The sequence below is a fragment of the Plecotus auritus genome (genome assembly GCF_963455305.1).
Source record: "Plecotus auritus genome assembly, chromosome: 5".
In the NCBI taxonomy this organism is placed as follows: Eukaryota; Metazoa; Chordata; class Mammalia; order Chiroptera; family Vespertilionidae; genus Plecotus; species Plecotus auritus.
In genome coordinates this window covers 184,967,415-184,985,225 of record NC_137776.1, presented here as the reverse complement: position 1 = coordinate 184,985,225, position 17,811 = coordinate 184,967,415, and positions in this window count along the sequence as shown.

Genomic DNA, 17,811 nt, shown 5'->3' with positions numbered 1-17,811 from the left:
ACTGGTGTTCCTCTTTTCCCCATCCCTTCCTCTCTGTAAACATCAATTAAAAAAATAAGGAGGAAAAAAAAAAAAGAATAAAAACAAACAAAAAATAAAAAAAAACAACAAACAAAAAAATGAGTAATATTCATTATCCAAGATTTGGGAAAATGTACCTAATGAATTGCTAATAACCTGGAAATACAGACTATTCAGGGGTCCTCAAACTTTTTAAACGGGGGGGCCAGTTCCCTGTCCCTCAGACCGTCGGAGGGCCGGACTATAGTTTAAAAAAAAAACTATGAACAAATTCCTATGCGCACTGCGGGCCTGGGACGCGTCGGCTGCTAAGCAGGACAGGCAGCGGCACCCGGCGGGCTGGATCCATGTCCTCGGCGGGCCGCATGTGGCCCGCGGGCCGTAGTTTGAGGACCCCTGAAATATGTTCACGTGTGCTTCCTCGGTTAGGTGTTGCAGGTGACCTTTGATGACACGTCACCTGAGTGTGCCCTCAGGGTAAGTGCTTAGGAAAGCCACCTGGGGCCAAAGTCTAGGATGCATTTTGCCAAAATGCGGCCCAGACCCCCTCCTCCCCCGCCCGGGCCTCTGGGAGGGTGAGTGGCCTGAACTGGCTGGGCCCTTCCCTTTCTGGCAGCCTCCCCGGCAAAACAGCCTTTTCACCCCGTGCTTTTTTATTTATTTTTTGTTAGTCCTCGCCCGAGGACATCTTTTTCCAGTGATTTTTAGAGAGAGTGGAGGGGAGGGAGGGAGGGAGGGGGAGAGAGAGAGGAACACCTACCTGAGAGAGGCACATCCATTGGTTGCCTCCCACACGTGCCGGGGATTGAACCTGCAGCCCAGGTGCGTGCCCTTGACCTGGAATTGAACCTGAGACCCTTCGGGGGCCTGGGCTGATCCCCTAACCAGGGGGCCAGGCCGGCCAGGGCTCATCACTCCGCTTTTAAATCCTCCGGCCGCTGGTGACCCGTCCGCCTTTGCCTCTCGTCATTGGCCACTTGGGAACTTGCCTGCCCGTGTGCTGTGTGTTCCCTTTTCTGCCTTTTCTCGGGTGTGACTTCTCCTCGCCCCAGAGCTTTCTCCGCTGGGGCTGTCAGGGCAGCTCCACCGTGTCCTGGTGCGCTCACCATTATTTTCAGTTTCTCGTTTTTCTTTCCACTGGGGGTTTAGCTTTTCTTTCTTTTACTGTTAGAAAATTAGTCTTGTCTTCTTTTTTTTTTTTTAAATATATTTTATTGATATTTTACAGAGAGGAAGGGAGAGGGATAGAGAGAAACATCGATGGGAGAGAAACATCGATCAGCTGCCTCCTGCACACCTCCCACTGGGGATGTGCCCGCAACCAAGGTACATGCCCTTGACCGGAATTGAACCCGGGACCCTTCCGTCCGCAGGCCGACGCTCTATCCACTGAGCCACACCAGCCAAGGAAGTCTTGTCTTCTTTATTTTTTATTTATTTTTAGCGGTGCCAGAGAGGAAGGGAAAGGGAGAGAGAGAGATGGAAATATCAATGATGAGAGAGCCTCGTTGATCAGCTGCCTCCTGCATTCCCATTGAGAATGGAGCCCGCACCCCAGGCAGGTGCCCTTGCCTGGAATCAAACCCGGGGCCCTTCCGTCCGCAGGCCGACTCTATCCACTGAGCCACACCGGCTTGGGTAGGGTTTAGCTTTTCGCTTGTGTTCTTTGCGATGTGCAAGTTTTATTTTTTTTTAAATATATTTTATTGATTTTTTTTACAGAGAGGAAGAGAGAGGGAGAGAGAGTTAGAAACATCGATGAGAGAGAAACATCGATCAGCTGCCTCCTGCACACTCCCCACTGGGGATGTGCCCGCAACCAAGGTACATGCCCTTGACCGGAATCGAACCCGGGACCCTTCAGTCCGCAGGCCGACGCTCTATCCACTGAGCAACACCGGCCAGGGTAGGGTTTAGCTCTTTGCTTGTGTCCTTTGCGATGTGCACGTTTTAAACCTGTCATGGAGCCACATCTGTCAGGTTTCCTTCCACGGTTTCTGGCTTTGGGGCGAGGATTTCACACGTGTTCACCGGTGTAACGGCTATGTTTCAAAATAGGGGAAGGGCTGGGCCGTGTTCCTTTAAGGCAGGCGTTCTCAAAGTACGGCCCGCGGGCCACATGCGGCCCGCCGAGGACATGGATCCGGCCTGCCGGGTGCCGCTGCCTGTCCTGCTTAGCAGCCGACGCGTCCCCGGCCCGCAGTGCGCATAGGAATTTGTTCATAGTTTTTTTTTTTAAACGATAGTCCGGCCCTCCAACTGTCTGAGGGACAGTGAACTGGCCCCCTGTTTAAAAAGTTTGAGGACCCCTACTTTAAGGAGCTGGTGATGCTCACAGTGGAAGACAACCAATGGCAGCTGGCTCCTGTTGGGACATCCTGGTGGGGACAGTGGGGGCGTGGGGGGTGGGCAGGTGGCCGCTGCCTGGCCCGGGGCGGGGGGTGGGGGGGGACACGGGCTCCGGGTCCTGCCTGGGCTGAGCAGCGCGGCTGGGATTGGGGACTGTCTCTGGGTGTGGCCTAGGCAGGGGCCGCCCGGAGAAGTGTCACTGTTCTCTTTACACCATTTCAGTTTACAAAGCCCTGAGCGCCCTGACCGGTGTGGCTCAGTGGACAGAGCGTCGGCCTGCGGACGGAAGGGTCCCAGGTTCGATTCCGGTCAAGGGCATGTACCTTGGTTGCGGGCGCATCCCCAGTGGGAGGTGTGCAGGAGGCAGCTGATCGCTGTTTCTGACTCTCTATCCCTCTCCCCCTCTGTAAAAAAATCAATAAAACATGTTAATTAAAAAAATAAATAAATAACCCTGAGCGTGCTTTTCATATATAAAAAGCATCTGAGGGGATGCAGGAAGGTTAATGCATGCAAATGTGTCCAATGCATATTCCATCCAGAGCCAGGTCCCAGGAGCCGCCGACTAAATTCCCTCTTTGGAATTTCCATTTCTGCCCAAGTTTTAAAACCTCTTCCCTCAGAAGGGACTTTTCCTAGCGTTATCCAGCTTTATTTCTTTTCTTTTCTTTTTAAAAATATATTTGATTGATTTTTTACAGAGAGGAGGGGAGAGGGATAGAGGGTTAGAAACATTGATGAGAAACATCCATCAGCTGCCTCCTGCACACCTCCCACTGGGGATGTGCCCGCAACCAAGGCACATGCCCTTGACCGGAATCGAACCCGGGACCCTTCCGTCCGCAGGCCGGCGCTCTATCCACTGAGCCACACCGGTTAGGGCTGGCTTTATTTCTTAGTGCCAGGTTCTTAGGATTCTCCTGGCATGAATCCCAGCCAGTCTGTTACTCAGCGTTTCTGGGCGCATCGTAAGGTCACGTCACAGAAGCTCGCATCCTGCCCTACAGGAGAAACCAAACCTGAGAGAGAGAGGGGTTTGGGAGCATGACCAACACACACCCAGGACACGTGACCTCGGTGTCTTCCAGAGAGCAGGGTGGGCCGGCCGGCGTGGCTCAGTGGTTGAGCGTCGACCTATGAACCAGGAGGTCAGGGTTCGAATCCCGGTCAGGTGACTTCAAGGTTAAGCCTTGAACAATAGTCTGGCTTCTTCGGGTCCCTGGCCGTCAGCGGGGTCAGGGCCCAGGGCCACGGGGCACAGTCCCCACCTCCACCCAGGAAACACCCAGGCGAGCGTGGGGGCCGGAGCAGCCTGTGGGGACCGTGGAGAGGAGGAGAGAAGGTGGGTGCCCGGGGATGGGGGGCGGAGCTGGGGAGGTGACGGTAAAGGAGTGGGTTTCCCTGTGGAGTGACGTGTTCTAAGCGGGTCTGTGGTGATGGTTACACTTCTGGCAAACATCCTAAAAGCTAGTGAACTGTGCTCTTTGATTGATTGATTGATTGATTGATTGATCTCCACCTGAGGATATTTTCCATTGATTTTTAGAGACAGTGGGAGACAGAGGGAGAGACAGAGAGAAACATCCATGTGAGAAACACATCCATGGGTTGCCTCCTGCACGTGCCCCAACCAGGGCCCGGGCCGGGGAGGAGCCAGCAACCGAGGTCCGTGCCCTTGACCGGAATCGAACCCGGGACCCTTTGGTCCGCAGGCCGACGCTCTATCCACTGAACCACACCGGCCAGGGCAGATTATGCACTTTCAATGGGGGAGTTTGCCGGGTTTGAACGATCCCACAATGAAGCCATGAGTAATGGGCAGGTGACCAGGGGTGGCGCATGTCGGCCACAGACAGAAAAGGCTCCCTGCCCCTGACAGCCGGGCGCCGGCAGGTGCGAGGGGTGGGCTGCTGACCGGCAGGCACCTGCCAGGGGCCTGGGCAGGGCTGGGCAAGGAGCTCCCACAGACCCTCCCTGGCACCCGGCGAGGTGCCCGCTGAGGAGGCGGCGGGTGGCAGGTGGCGTGGCTGGTGCTCGCTGAGGAGCAGAGCTGGGGAGCCGAGGGGGTGGGCTCCTCCCTGAGGACCAGGCACCGTGGGCGCGGGCGGAGGCTGTGGTCCCACTGGCACAGCCCTGGGCCCGGGGCTGCTCCCCCAGGAACACCGGTCCTGCGTGATGTCCTGGCGGCCCGTGCTCAGCCTGACACCGTGAGCGGCCTGAGGACACCTGCTCTCCGGGACCTCCTGGGATTCCTCTTCAAATCTGAGAAAATTAAATCCAGGTGGACAGCGTGGCCGTGCCCCGCAGGGTCTCCCTCAGGTCCCAGGGCGTCTCCACAGTGGGCATCCCTCTGGGGCGGTTTAGCCTCCAATCTGTTTGAATCTTTGCGTTGCTTTTCTCGAGTGATGAAGTACAGGCTTCGTACGGGACGTTGGAGGCAGACCATCTACAACGAGGAAGTTTAACACCGACCACCGGCCGGCTGGTGTGGCTCAGTGGTTGAGCATCAACCTATGAACCAGGAGGTTACTGTTTGATTCCTGGTCAGGGCACAGGCCCAGGTTGTGGACTCGATCCCTAGGAGGGGTGTGCAGGAGGCAGCCGATCAGTGATTCTCTCTCACCATGGATGTTTCTATCCCTCCCTCCTTTTCTGAAATCGATAAAGACATCTATCTATCTATCTATCTATCTATCTATCTATCTATCTATCTATCTAAAAGGTTAATATGCTAAGTGTCTGTCCAGGTAATGACGTCACGTAGCAACGCCCGGCTTCCTCTCCCTAGCGACTAGCCTCCTTGCCGTTTCTCCAGCCCGGGAACAGGACCTGCTGTATAGCCAGGTGCACACATTTCACACTTTAACCAAATGTCTGGGAAGCGTTTTCCCTGCCTCATCTCATTTGACCCTCACAGAAGTCCTGGAGTAGGGAGATAGGAGACTTGGTGGAATCCTATTTTCTTTTCACCAGCCGGAAAACGGAGATTTAGAAAGCTTAGTTGACCCGACTGAAAAGAAGTAAGAAATGGTGGATCTTGAAAGTGACTTCAGGCTTTCTCACTGCGCAGAATACAGTCAGACACGGCTGCAGTCAAATATTTTATCCTTTGCTCTCCCTGCGTGATCTACAATCACAATCTGCTTCGTGTTGATATTACTGCTGTGTTGCTGACAATGACCTGGAAGAGAAGTTGGGGTGCTTCACTGGCTGGAAAAAGTGTAGCTAAATCAGAAAACAGGTCTAATTAAGCAGGTTTGTTCTCTATCTATAAAAGGCTAAGTTGACTCACGCATGTGCGGTACATATAAAGCTCTCACCGGTGCCAATCGCACGGGTATGTTTCAATATGTCATTGTCGATCGTGAATTTGGTTGACACTTCTATTACAGAGAAAGGGCGAACTGCGATATTAAAATAATTCTCCAAATTAATTTCCTTTCAATGTGCATGAATCCGTGCACCGGCCACTAGGATATATATATATATATATATATATATATATATATATATATATATACACACACACACACATATACACACACACGTGTGTGCCCTATGTGTATATGTATGTGTCCTATGTGTATATGTATGTACCCTATGTGTATATGTATGTGCCCTATGTGCACATGTATGTGCCCTATGTGTACATGTATGTGCCCACGGTGGGCACGGGTTTCTAATCTCTGCGTACTCCCCGGAGGCCTGGACTTTTCTGAGGGAACGTGTTGCCTGTCTGCTTCAAATATTGAAGGTTTGAAGAAAAGACAAGGTCCCTCTGGAGACTCGGCTCAGGGTGTTTTCCCGGCTGAAGACAGCCATCCTTTTCCTGAGGAGATGGTCGGCGGCATCTGGCTTTAGGGGTGTCTTTTCAGCACGTCCGCTCCAAAGCAGAGCCCACACGGTGGAGGCTTCTTCGGTTAGAGACCCTTCAAACAGACCTCCATAGGGTTCAGCCAGGACACCTCTCGCTCGGTTTCCCCGGGAGCACGGCCCGACGTCTCTCCGTCTCTCCGTCGCTGCTGCTCAGCGTCCTGCTTGTTCGTGTAGCGCCTCGAGGGAAGAGGGGCCCTTCTTTCTGCGACTTCACAGCAGACAAGGGTGCCGGCCGTCCCTCCCGCAGAAGCTCAGGGTCCAGGGCCCGGCTCGCCGGGACGGCCCGCGTGATGGGAGGAAGGGCCAGGAGAAGGCGGGGAACGGGCACCAGCGCCCCAGGGCCACGCAGGGCCCCCCACTTCAGAAGCCAGAGTCAAACCCTGCGTCTTCGGATGGGGCCCTCCCGCCCGCAGGCCCCCTCCCTCTCGGAGGCAGGAAATCCCCCCACAGGCACTCCTCCCACCTGCCTGGGGCGAGGCAGCAGACATCAGGAAGGACAGAGCTGGCCCAATTGGGGACCTGGGGGCGCTGATGGTCAGGAGGGAGGAGGCTGGTGGTCAGAGGGAGGAGGCTGATGGTCAGGAGGGAGGAGGCTGGTGGTCAGAGGGAGGAGGCTGATGGTCAGGAGGGAGGAGGCTGGTGGTCAGAGGGAGGAGGCTGATGGTCAGAGGGAGGAGGCTGATGGTCAGGAGGGAGGAGGCTGGTGGTCAGAGGGAGGAGGCTGATGGTCAGGAGGGAGGAGGCTGGTGGTCAGGAGGGAGGAGGCTGGTGGTCAGGAGGGAGGAGGCTGATGGTCAGAGGGAGGAGGCTGGTGGTCAGAGGGAGGAGGTTGATGGTCAGGAGGGAGGAGGCTGGTGGTCAGAGGGAGGAGGCTGGTGGTCAGGAGGGAGGAGGCTGATGGTCAGAGGGAGGAGGCTGATGGTCAGAGGGAGGAGGCTGGTGGTCAGAGGGAGGAGGTTGATGGTCAGGAGGGAGGAGGCTGGTGGTCAGAGGGAGGAGGCTGGTGGTCAGAGGGAGGAGGCTGATGGTCAGGAGGGAGGAGGCTGGTGGTCAGAGGGAGGAGGCTGGTGGTCAGAGGGAGGAGGCTGGTGGTCAGGAGGGAGGAGGCTGATGGTCAGGAGGGAGGAGGCTGGTGGTCAGATGGAGGAGGCTGATGGTCAGGAGGGAGGAGGCTGGTGGTCAGAGGGAGGAGGCTGGTGGTCAGAGGGAGGAGGCTGATGGTCAGGAGGGAGGAGGCTGATGATCAGGAGGGAGGAGGCTGGTGGTCAGGAGGGAGGAGGCTGGTGGTCAGGAGGGAGGAGGCTGGTGGTCAGAGGGAGGAGGCTGATGGTCAGGAGGGAGGAGGCTGATGATCAGGAGGGAGGAGGCTGGTGGTCAGGAGGGAGGAGGCTGGTGGTCAGAGGGAGGAGGCTGATGGTCAGAGGGAGGAGGCTGATGGTCAGAGGGAGGAGGCTGATGATCAGGAGGGAGGAGGCTGATGGTCAGAGGGAGGAGGCTGGTGGTCAGAGGGAGGAGGCTGGTGGTCAGAGGGAGGAGGCTGGTGGTCAGGAGGGAGGAGGCTGATGGTCAGGAGGGAGGAGGCTGGTGGTCAGGAGGGAGGAGGCTGATGGTCAGAGGGAGGAGGCTGATGGTCAGGAGGGAGGAGGCTGGTGGTCAGGAGGGAGGAGGCTGGTGGTCAGGAGGGAGGAGGCTGATGGTCAGAGGGAGGAGGCTGATGGTCAGAGGGAGGAGGCTGGTGGTCAGAGGGAGGAGGGTGATGGTCAGAGGGAGGAGGCTGATAGAGGGAGGAGGCTGGTGGTCAGAGGGAGGAGGCTGATGGTCAGAGGGAGGAGGCTGATGGTCAGAGGGAGGAGGCTGGTGGTCAGAGGGAGGAGGCTGATGGTCAGAGGGAGGAGGCTGGTGGTCAGAGGGAGGAGGGTGATGGTCAGAGGGAGGAGGCTGATGGTCAGAGGGAGGAGGCTGGTGGTCAGAGGGAGGAGGCTGGTGGTCAGAGGGAGGAGGCTGGTGGTCAGAGGGAGGAGGCTGGAGCTCACGGGCAGACAGCTGCCCACGCGTAGGAAGTGTCCACGGCGCGGTGTCCTGGGCGAGACGGTCAAGTGACTGCGAAGGCCGCCCGCGGGGACCTGGGAACGGTCTCTCCCGCCAGCTCCGAAGGGTGGCCGGCTGGTGCTCTGTTGATCGGAGTTTGTCCTGATACCCTGTGTCTCTCTCATCCCCCCCCCGCCCCCTTCTCTCCCTCTCAAACCAGTCAATAGCCCTGGCGGGTGGCAGAGTGGTTAGAGCGTCAGCCGGAGCACCAACGGCCCCAGGTTTGAGTTCCGGTCCAAGGCAGGTGCCTGCTTGCAGGTTCAATCCCAGACCCCCAGTGGGGAGAGTGTGGGAGGCAACCAATCAACGTGTCCCTCTCACATCAGTCTCTCTCTCTCTCTCTCTCTCTCTCTCTCTCTCTCTCTCTCTCTCTCTCGTGCTCTGCAAGTCGGTGGCTCCTGCCTGCTGGTCGCAGCATCCTGGGAGGTGGCCGTGTCTGCCCGGCCCCAGGACACACCACCCAGTGCCCGTGACACTGCCCAGCGCCCACCCTGCGGGCGGGCCCTCCAGGGACAGGGAGCGGGTCCGGCCGGGCAGAGTCACACGGGAGTTTCGTGTACAGGCGTTATCGGGGGGAGCTCCTGGCACACCCCCGCTCCCCCGCACTCCCCCGCGGTCAGGGCTGGTGCAGGGCCCTCGGAGAGTTAATTGGCTTAAATGTTCGAACCCGAAGGCACTGTGGAAGAACCAGGAGGCCGGGGGTGGGGGTCGGGGGGAGGGCAGAGTCCAGCCTCCATCTCTCCCTTCCCAAGTGGAGGAGGCCGAGCTCGGCCGGGAGATGGGAGGCGGGGCGACGGGAGGGCTCAGTCGGGGTGCCGGCGCCTCCAGAGCCTGCCTTGGCCCCCCCGCCCTGTGCCCCCCTCCCGCTCTCCAGCTTCGGAGCAGGAGCTACAGGTGCTCTGGAGCCGCAGCTCTTCATCTCAGCGCCAGCAGCTCCGTCTGCCTCAGGAGGTCAGGGGGCCGCCTCCAAAAGCAGCGCTGGGCGTGCAGGGCGGTCGGGCGGTCGGCCGGTCGCCTGGGGTTGCAGCACCTCACAGGCCAGCAGGGGGGAGGGGCGCGAGACAGCGCAGGAGGTCCTGAAACCCAGTGTGCGTGCACATGCACGGGTGTGTGTGTGTGTGTGCATGTGTGCATGGTGTGTACATCTGTGCACGTGTGCACGCACTCATAAGGAAGTAGAAACGACCAAGTTGACTGTAGTGTTTCCTGTGTGTGCATGTGTGCGTATGCATGGATGTGTGTGTGCATGTGCATTTGTGTGTGTACAGGCGTGGGTATGTACGTGTGCATGCCAGTGTGTGCACACACGTGTGCATGATGAGCGTGTGTGTGTGTGTGTGTGTGTGTGTGTGTGTGTACAGGTGTGCATGTGGGTGCCCATCCGCACATGTGACACGCCCTGAAGAGGGAGACTTTCCATTCGGGTCGCTGACGTGGGACGATGTCAGCGCGGACCCCGGCGGCCATGCCTCCCCTCCCCTGGCCGCATGGGGAGGCGCACCTGCAGGGGGAGGCTGCAGGGGGAGGCAGGGCCCAGGCTGAGCCGCCTGCGGCGCCGGGACCCGCAGGGTGAGCCGGGGAGCTGGCTCGGGTCAGGTGTCCGCCCTGCTGACGGGAGCTCTGACCAGGAGACTTTCCTGCGGGTCCCCCGCCCCTCGCACATGGCTGTTCCAGGTCATCGCGGGTCAGCGCACGTTTGCAGACCAGAAAGCCATGGCAGCACCTGTTCCTGTGCACACGCCCCCTCGCCCCCAGGGCCGAGGTCAACAGCCACACCTGCCTCCTGCTCCCGGGGCGGGGGATCAGGACTCCGGCCGTGCCCTGGGCAGCTTGGCCTCTTCCGTGGGTGCTGCTGTGCTGTGGTGGCGGGGACCCCAGGGGGACCAGCGGCCACGGAGGACAGCTGGCTCAGCCGCAGCTGCTGACCAGAGCCTGCACGCGTCCCCCGCATGCGGCTCCTGCACGCGGCTCCTGCACGTGAGACTCCCGCACGTGAGACTCCTGCACGGGGCTCCTGCACGTGAGACTCCTGCACGGGGCTCCTGCACGTGAGACTCCTGCACGTGAGACTCCTGCACGCGGCTCCTGCACGTGAGACTCCTGCACGTGAGACTCCTGCACGTGAGACTCCTGCACGGGGCTCCTGCACGTGAGACTCCTGCACGTGAGACTCCTGCACGTGAGACTCCTGCACGTGAGACTCCTGCACGCGGCTCCTGCACGCGGCTCCTGCACGTGAGACTCCTGCACGTGTGACTCCTGCACGTGTGACTCCTGCACGTGAGACTCCTGCACGCGGCTCCTGCACGCGGCTCCTGCACGTGAGACTCCTGCACGCGGCTCCTGCACGCGGCTCCTGCACGTGGCTGGGGCCTCTCCCAGGGCAAAGGCCCGCCTCCAGAGGGAGCGGCCGGAGGGACTGTCCAGGGAGCAGGGGCTCCGGGGGCACCGGGTGAGCTGCCTGCCGGGTGCTGACCGCCTCCAGGCGCACGTGGCCCCAGCCGTTACTGGCTCGGGGCGTGATTCCCAGCTGCACACCCGGTGCCCGCACCCCTTCAGGGCCACACGGGGCCTCGGCGAGCCCTGTAACGAAGGCCCTTCTGTTCTTGGGTGTGGGGGAGAGGGGAGGGGCAGAGAGGACCTGCTCGCGGGCCTAGGAGTGGACGTGAGCCCGTGTGTGAGCTCCTGTGCGTGAGCTCCTGTGCGTGAGCCCGTGTGTGTGAGCTGTGCGTGAGCCTGTGCGTGAGCTCCTGTGCGTGAGCCCCTGTGCGTGAGCTCCTGTGCGTGAGCCTGTGCGTGAGCTCCTGTGCGTGAGCTCCTGTGTGTGAGCTCCTGTGTGAGCCTGTGTGTGAGCTCCTGTGCGTGAGCCCGTGTGCGTGAGCCCCTGTGCGTGAGCTCCTGTGCGTGAGCTCCTGTGCGTGAGCTCCTGTGCGTGAGCTCCTGTGCGTGAGCTCCTGTGTGTGAGCTCCTGTGCGTGAGCCCGTGTGTGAGCTCCCGTGCGTGAGCTCCTGTGTGTGAGCCTGTGTGTGTGAGCCCGTGTGCGTGAGCTCCTGTGCGTGAGCTCCTGTGCGTGAGCTCCCGTGTGTGAGCTCCCGTGTGTGTGAGCTCCTGTGTGTGTGAGCTCCTGTGCGTGAGCTCCCGTGTGTGTGAGCTCCTGTGTGTGTGAGCTCCTGTGCGTGAGCCCCTGTGCGTGAGCCCGTGTGTGAGCGCCTGTGCGTGAGCCCCTGTGCGTGAGCCCGTGTGTGAGCTCCTGTGCGTGAGCCCCTGTGCGTGAGCCCGTGTGTGAGCCCCTGTGCGTGAGCCTGTGTGTGTGAGCTCTTGTGTGTGAGCTCCTGTGAGTGAGCTCCTGTGTGTGAGCTCCTGTGTGTGAGCTCCTGTGTGTGAGCTCCTGTGTGTGAGCCTGTGTGTGTGAGCCCCTGTGCGTGAGCCCGTGTGCGTGAGCTCCTGTGTGTGAGCTCCTGTGCGTGAGCCCGTGTGTGAGCCCCTGTGCGTGAGCCTGTGTGTGAGCTCTTGTGTGTGAGCTCCTGTGAGTGAGCTCCTGTGTGTGAGCTCCTGTGTGTGAGCTCCTGTGTGTGAGCTCCTGTGTGTGTGAGCTCCTGTGTGTGAGCCCGTGTGTGTGAGCGCCTGTGCGTGAGCTCCTGTGTGTGAGCCCGTGTGTGTGAGCGCCTGTGCGTGAGCCCCTGTGTGTGAGCCCCTGTGCGTGAGCCTGTGTGTGTGAGCTCTTGTGTGTGAGCTCCTGTGTGTGAGCTCCTGTGAGTGAGCTCCTGTGTGTGAGCCTGTGTGTGAGCCTGTGTGTGAGCTCCTGTGTGTGAGCTCCTGTGTGTGAGCTCCTGTGTGTGAGCCTGTGTGTGAGCTCCTGTGCGTGAGCTCCTGTGTGTGAGCTCCTGTGCGTGAGCTCCTGTGTGTGAGCTCCTGTGCGTGAGCTCCTGTGTGTGAGCTCCTGTGTGTGAGCTCCTGTGCGTGAGCCCGTGTGTGAGCTCCTGTGCGTGAGCTCCTGTGCGTGAGCTCCTGTGTGTGAGCTCCTGTGCGTGAGCTCCTGTGCGTGAGCTCCTGTGCGTGAGCCTGTGTGTGAGCTCCTGTGTGTGAGCCTGTGTGTGAGCTCCTGTGCGTGAGCCCGTGTGTGTGAGCTCCTGTGTGTGAGCCCGTGTGTGTGAGCTCCTGTGTGTGAGCTCCTGTGTGTGAGCTCCTGTGCGTGAGCCCGTGTGTGAGCCCCTGTGTGTGAGCTCCTGTGTGTGAGCTGTGCGTGAGCTCCTGTGCGTGAGCTCCTGTGCGTGAGCCCCTGTGCGTGAGCTCCTGTGCGTGAGCTCCTGTGTGTGAGCCCCTGTGTGTGAGCCTGTGCGTGAGCTCCTGTGCGTGAGCTCCTGTGCGTGAGCTCCTGTGCGTGAGCCCCTGTGCGTGAGCTCCTGTGCGTGAGCTCCTGTGCGTGAGCCCCTGTGTGTGAGCTCCTGTGCGTGAGCCCCTGTGTGTGAGCCCCTGTGTGTGAGCCCCTGTGCGTGAGCCTGTGTGTGAGCTCCTGTGTGTGAGCCTGTGTGTGAGCTCCTGTGCGTGAGCCCCTGTGCGTGAGCTCTTGTGCGTGAGCTCCTGTGTGTGTGAGCTCCTGTGTGTGAGCCTGTGTGTGAGCCCCTGTGCGTGAGCCCCTGTGCGTGAGCTCTTGTGTGTGAGCCCGTGTGTGAGCTCCCGTGTGTGAGCCCCTGTGCGTGAGCTCCTGTGTGTGTGAGCTCCTGTGTGTGAGCCCCTGTGCGTGAGCCCCTGTGCGTGAGCTCTTGTGCGTGAGCTCCTGTGCGTGAGCTCCTGTGTGTGAGCCTGTGTGTGAGCTCCTGTGCGTGAGCCCCTGTGCGTGAGCTCTTGTGCGTGAGCTCCTGTGTGTGTGAGCTCCTGTGTGTGAGCTCCTGTGTGTGTGAGCTCCTGTGTGTGAGCCCGTGTGCGTGAGCCCCTGTGCGTGAGCCCCTGTGCGTGAGCTCCTGTGCGTGAGCTCCTGTGTGTGTGAGCTCCTGTGCGTGAGCCCGTGTGCGTGAGCCCCTGTGCGTGAGCTCCTGTGCGTGAGCTCCTGTGCGTGAGCTGCTGTGCGTGAGCTGCTGTGCGTGAGCCCGTGCGTGAGCCCCTGTGCGTGAGCTCCTGTGCGTGAGCTCCTGTGCGTGAGCTGCTGTGCGTGAGCTGCTGTGCGTGAGCCCGTGCGTGAGCCCCTGTGCGTGAGCTCCTGTGCGTGAGCTGCTGTGCGTGAGCTGCTGTGTGTGAGCCCGTGCGTGCTGCTCTGGAAGTGTTTTTCTGAGCGCCTGCTTTCAGTTCTGTGGGGAAAGGACTTACACAAAAGAGGCCGGGGGGCCATGTAGGGGGGGCTGTGCAGGGGGGGCCGTGTAGGGGAGGCTGTGCAGGGAGGGCCGTGCAGGGGGGGCTGTGTAGGGAGGGCCGTGCAGGGGGGGCTGTGCAGGGGGGGCTGTGTAGGGGAGGCTGTGCAGGGGGGGCCGTGCAGGGGTACCTGTGCAGCCCCGTGCCGCTGCCTCCCGGACACGGAGCTTAGACGCCCCTCTCGCCCCCCAGGAGTCGGTGTGTTGGGCCGCAGATGCCCGGGCACCACGGTCTGCCTGGCGGCCTGTCCTGGGGGCTGGGCCCGGAGGCGGGGAGCAAGGGGGCCGTCGCACAGTCTGGTGACCACGGGGTGACCACGGCCCCTCGGTGGGGAGTCCCCGAACTCCAGCATCTGTCAGCACGGGGTCCCCGTGGGGCAGAGGGGGCCCTGGCGGGAGGGTCTTCCCGCCCCTCCCGCTGTCAGCCTGCATCCGGGGACCCCGTGGGCTGGGAGGTGGCCACGCCAGGGGCCCCAAGCCCGGCCGCTGCAGAGTGTGGGGACACCCAGGATGGGGTGTGCGCCTGGTTGACCCCCCCTTGACCCCTGTCTTTGCCAAGGGGCTGGAGGGTCCTGGGCCGGCCCCGAGGTCCAGCCGCGGGTCGCAGTCTCCCTCGGGGGCCAGGGGGAGCTGGGGCAAAGGGACGGAGGGGGCGGGTGGCTTTGTCTGCGTCTGTGTGTGTATCTCGAGCTTCTGGGCCGCACGGAGTCCCCAGCGCTCACACCTCGAAGCCCTAACCGCCAAGGTGGTGGCATTGGAGGCAGGGACTGCGGGCGGGGCTGGCACAGCGAGAGCACAGCGAGGGCACAGCGAGGCCGCCTCCTGCGCCAGGGGGCCAGCCTCCCGGAGCCTCACTGCGGCCCCTGGATCTGGGGCTTCTGGCTTCCAGGACGGTGGGGCTCCCCGCAGCCGAGGACCCCGCCCCACCTCCAGAGCCAGGCGAGGGGAGGCGAGGTCAGAGCCTAGGTTTTATTTTTTTAAATATATCTTTATTGATGTCAGAGAGGACGGGAGAGGGAGAGAGAGAGAAACATCCATGATGAGAGAGAATCATGGACCGGCTGCCTCCTGCACGCCCCCCACGGGGGACTGAACCCGCAACCAGGGCCTGTGCTCTTGACCGGCATTGAACCCGGGACCCCTCAGTCCGCAGGCCAGCGCTCTATCCACTGAGCCACACCGGCCAGGGCGGATCTCGTGTCTGCTTAACCTTTGATCCTTTGCACATCGTGGATATTTTTGCACTGATTTTGATTTTAAGCAATGACACTAACTAAACACTTGGTGGAAAACCTAATTGTTGAGTTTATTGGCATCCCCTTAGCTTGTTCTGTGCTCAGGGCAAGGGGCTCCCTCGCCTCCCCCCGCCCGGCCCCGCTTCCCAGGGTTTGGTCACCGGGGTGCAGAGATGCCTGCTCCGGCCTCTGGGTGCCAGGGTTCTCCCGCTGGAGAGGTCGGGCGCAGGCAGGACAGTGTCCAGCAGGGGGCAGTCACGCTCTGCCTCAGATTAAGGCCAAAAGCGGAGAATGGCTGTCGCTCAAATGCTTGCAAAACCAGTCTCCCCCCAGCCCTCTGCCCCGACCCCTCCGCGTCCTGGGGAGGCGAGGCCAGCCCCCCGGAGGCTGAGCCCAGAAATGCCCCTCTTCCCGGCCACTCCCGGCGCTGACCACTGACCGCAGCTCCTCTTTAAAGAAGTGCTTCAGCCCTCGGTGCCGTCCACCTGGGGGGAGGGCAGTCTCTCGCCCTCTGCTCTGGGCAGCTGACCTCCAGGGCAGCTGGGGGTGGGGGGCGGGGGGCGGGGGGAGATTTGAAAGTCCTTGGTGCTTGGGGCTGTGAATTTTCCGTGGTGGAAGGCTCGGGGGCATTTGAATCACCTGGGCAGGGACTGCCCGCTCTGGGCCTCTCTCTGCAGGCAGCCTGGCCCCAGGGCTGAGAGGGACCACGAGAGACACTTCCTCAGCGACGCCGCAGCTCCGACCTCGACTTCTGTCTCTGATTCGACCCCAGCCAGCTCGTCATGGAGATGGGCTGTGGCTCCGGGGTGCGCCAGCCACCATCCCTCCACCATCCCTCCACGTAGGTGCTGAGCGTGTGTGTGTCCATCCGTCCTCCCGTTCGTCTCTGTCCATTTGTCTGTTCTTCCATCCACCATCCACCATCTATTATCCATCCACCATCCATCCACCATCCATCCACCATCCATCCACCATCCATCCACCATCCCTCCACGTAGTGCTGAGCGTGTGTGTGTGTCCATCCGTCCTCCCGTTCATCTCTGTCCATTTGTCTGTTCTTCCATCCACCACCCATCATCTATCCATCCACCATCCCTCCCCGTAGGTGCTGAGTGTGTGTGTGTCCATCCGTCCTCCCGTTCGTCTCTGTCCATTTGTCTGTTCTTCCATCCACCATCCACCATCTATTATCCATCCACCATCCATCATATATTATCCAACCACCATCCCTCCACCATCCCTCCACGTAGGTGCTGAGCGTGTGTGTGTGTCCATCCGTCCTCCCGTTCATCTCTGTCCATTTGTCTGTTCTTCCATCCACCATCCATCATCTATTATCCATCCCTCCACCATCCAACCACCATCCCTCCACCATCCATCCACCACCCATCCACCATCCCTCCACGTAGTGCTGAGTGTGTGTGTGTGTCCATCCGTCCTCCCGTTCGTCTCTGTCCATTTGTCTGTTCTTCCATCCACCATCCATCATCTATTATCCATCCACCATCCCTCCACCATCCCTCCACCATCCCTCCATGTAGTGCTGAGCGTGTGTGTGTCCATCCGTCCTCCCGTTCATCTCTGTCCATTCGTCTGTTCTTCCATCCACCACCCATCATCTATTATCCATCCATCCACCATCCCTCCACGTAGGTGCTGAGTGTGTGTGTGTGTCCATCCGTCCTCCCATTCATCTCTGTCCATTTGTCTGTTCTTCCATCCACCACCCATCATCTATCCATCCACCATCCATCCATGTAGGTGCTGAGTGTGTGTGTGTCCATCCGTCCTCCCATTCATCTCTGTCCATTTGTCTGTTCTTCCATCCACCACCCATCATCTATTATCCATCCACCATCCATCATCTATTATCCATCCATCCACCATCCCTCCACGTAGGTGCCGAGCGTGTGTGTGTGTCCATCCGTCCTCCCGTTCATCTCTGTCCATTCGTCTGTTCTTCCATCCACCACCCATCATCTATTATCCATCCACCATCCATCCATCCACCATCCCTCCACGTAGGTGCTGAGTGTGTGTGTGTCCATCTGTCCTCCCGTTCGTCTCTGTCCATTTGTCTGTTCTTCCATCCACCACCCATCATATATTATCCATCCACCATTCCTCCACGTAGGTGCTGAGTGTGTGTGTGTGTGTCCCTCTGTCCTCCCGTTCATCTCTTGTCCATTTGTCTGTTCTTCCATCCACCATCCATCATCTATTATCCATCCATCCACCATCCATCCACCATCCATCCACCATCCATCCACGTAGGTGCTGAGCGTGTGTGTGTGTCCATCCGTCCTCCCATTCATCTCTGTCCATTTGTCTGTTCTTCCATCCACCATCCACCATGTATTATCCATCCACCATCCATCCATCCACCATCCATCCATCCACCATCATCCATTTATCCAGGTGTCAGCCTATCCATCACCCATCCATCCATTTATCTTCCATCCACCATCATCTATCATCCATCCATCCATTTATCCATGTGTCTATTCATCACCCATACATCTATTTATCCATGTGTCTATCCATCTACATCCATCCATCTATCCATCCCTCCATGTGAATGCAGCCATCCATCATTTATCCACCATCCATCCATCCATCCACCATCCATTCATCCATTCATCCATCCATCCATCCATCCATCCACCATCCACCATCCACCCATCCATCCACCATCCATCCATCCATCCATCCATCCACCATCCATTCATCCATCCATCCACCATCCATCCACCATCCATTCACCATCCATCCATCCACCATCCATCCATCCATCCATCCATCCATCCACCATCCACCATCCATCCATCCACCATCCACCCACCATCCACCATCCACCATCCATCCATCCACCATCCATCCATCCATCCACCATCCAC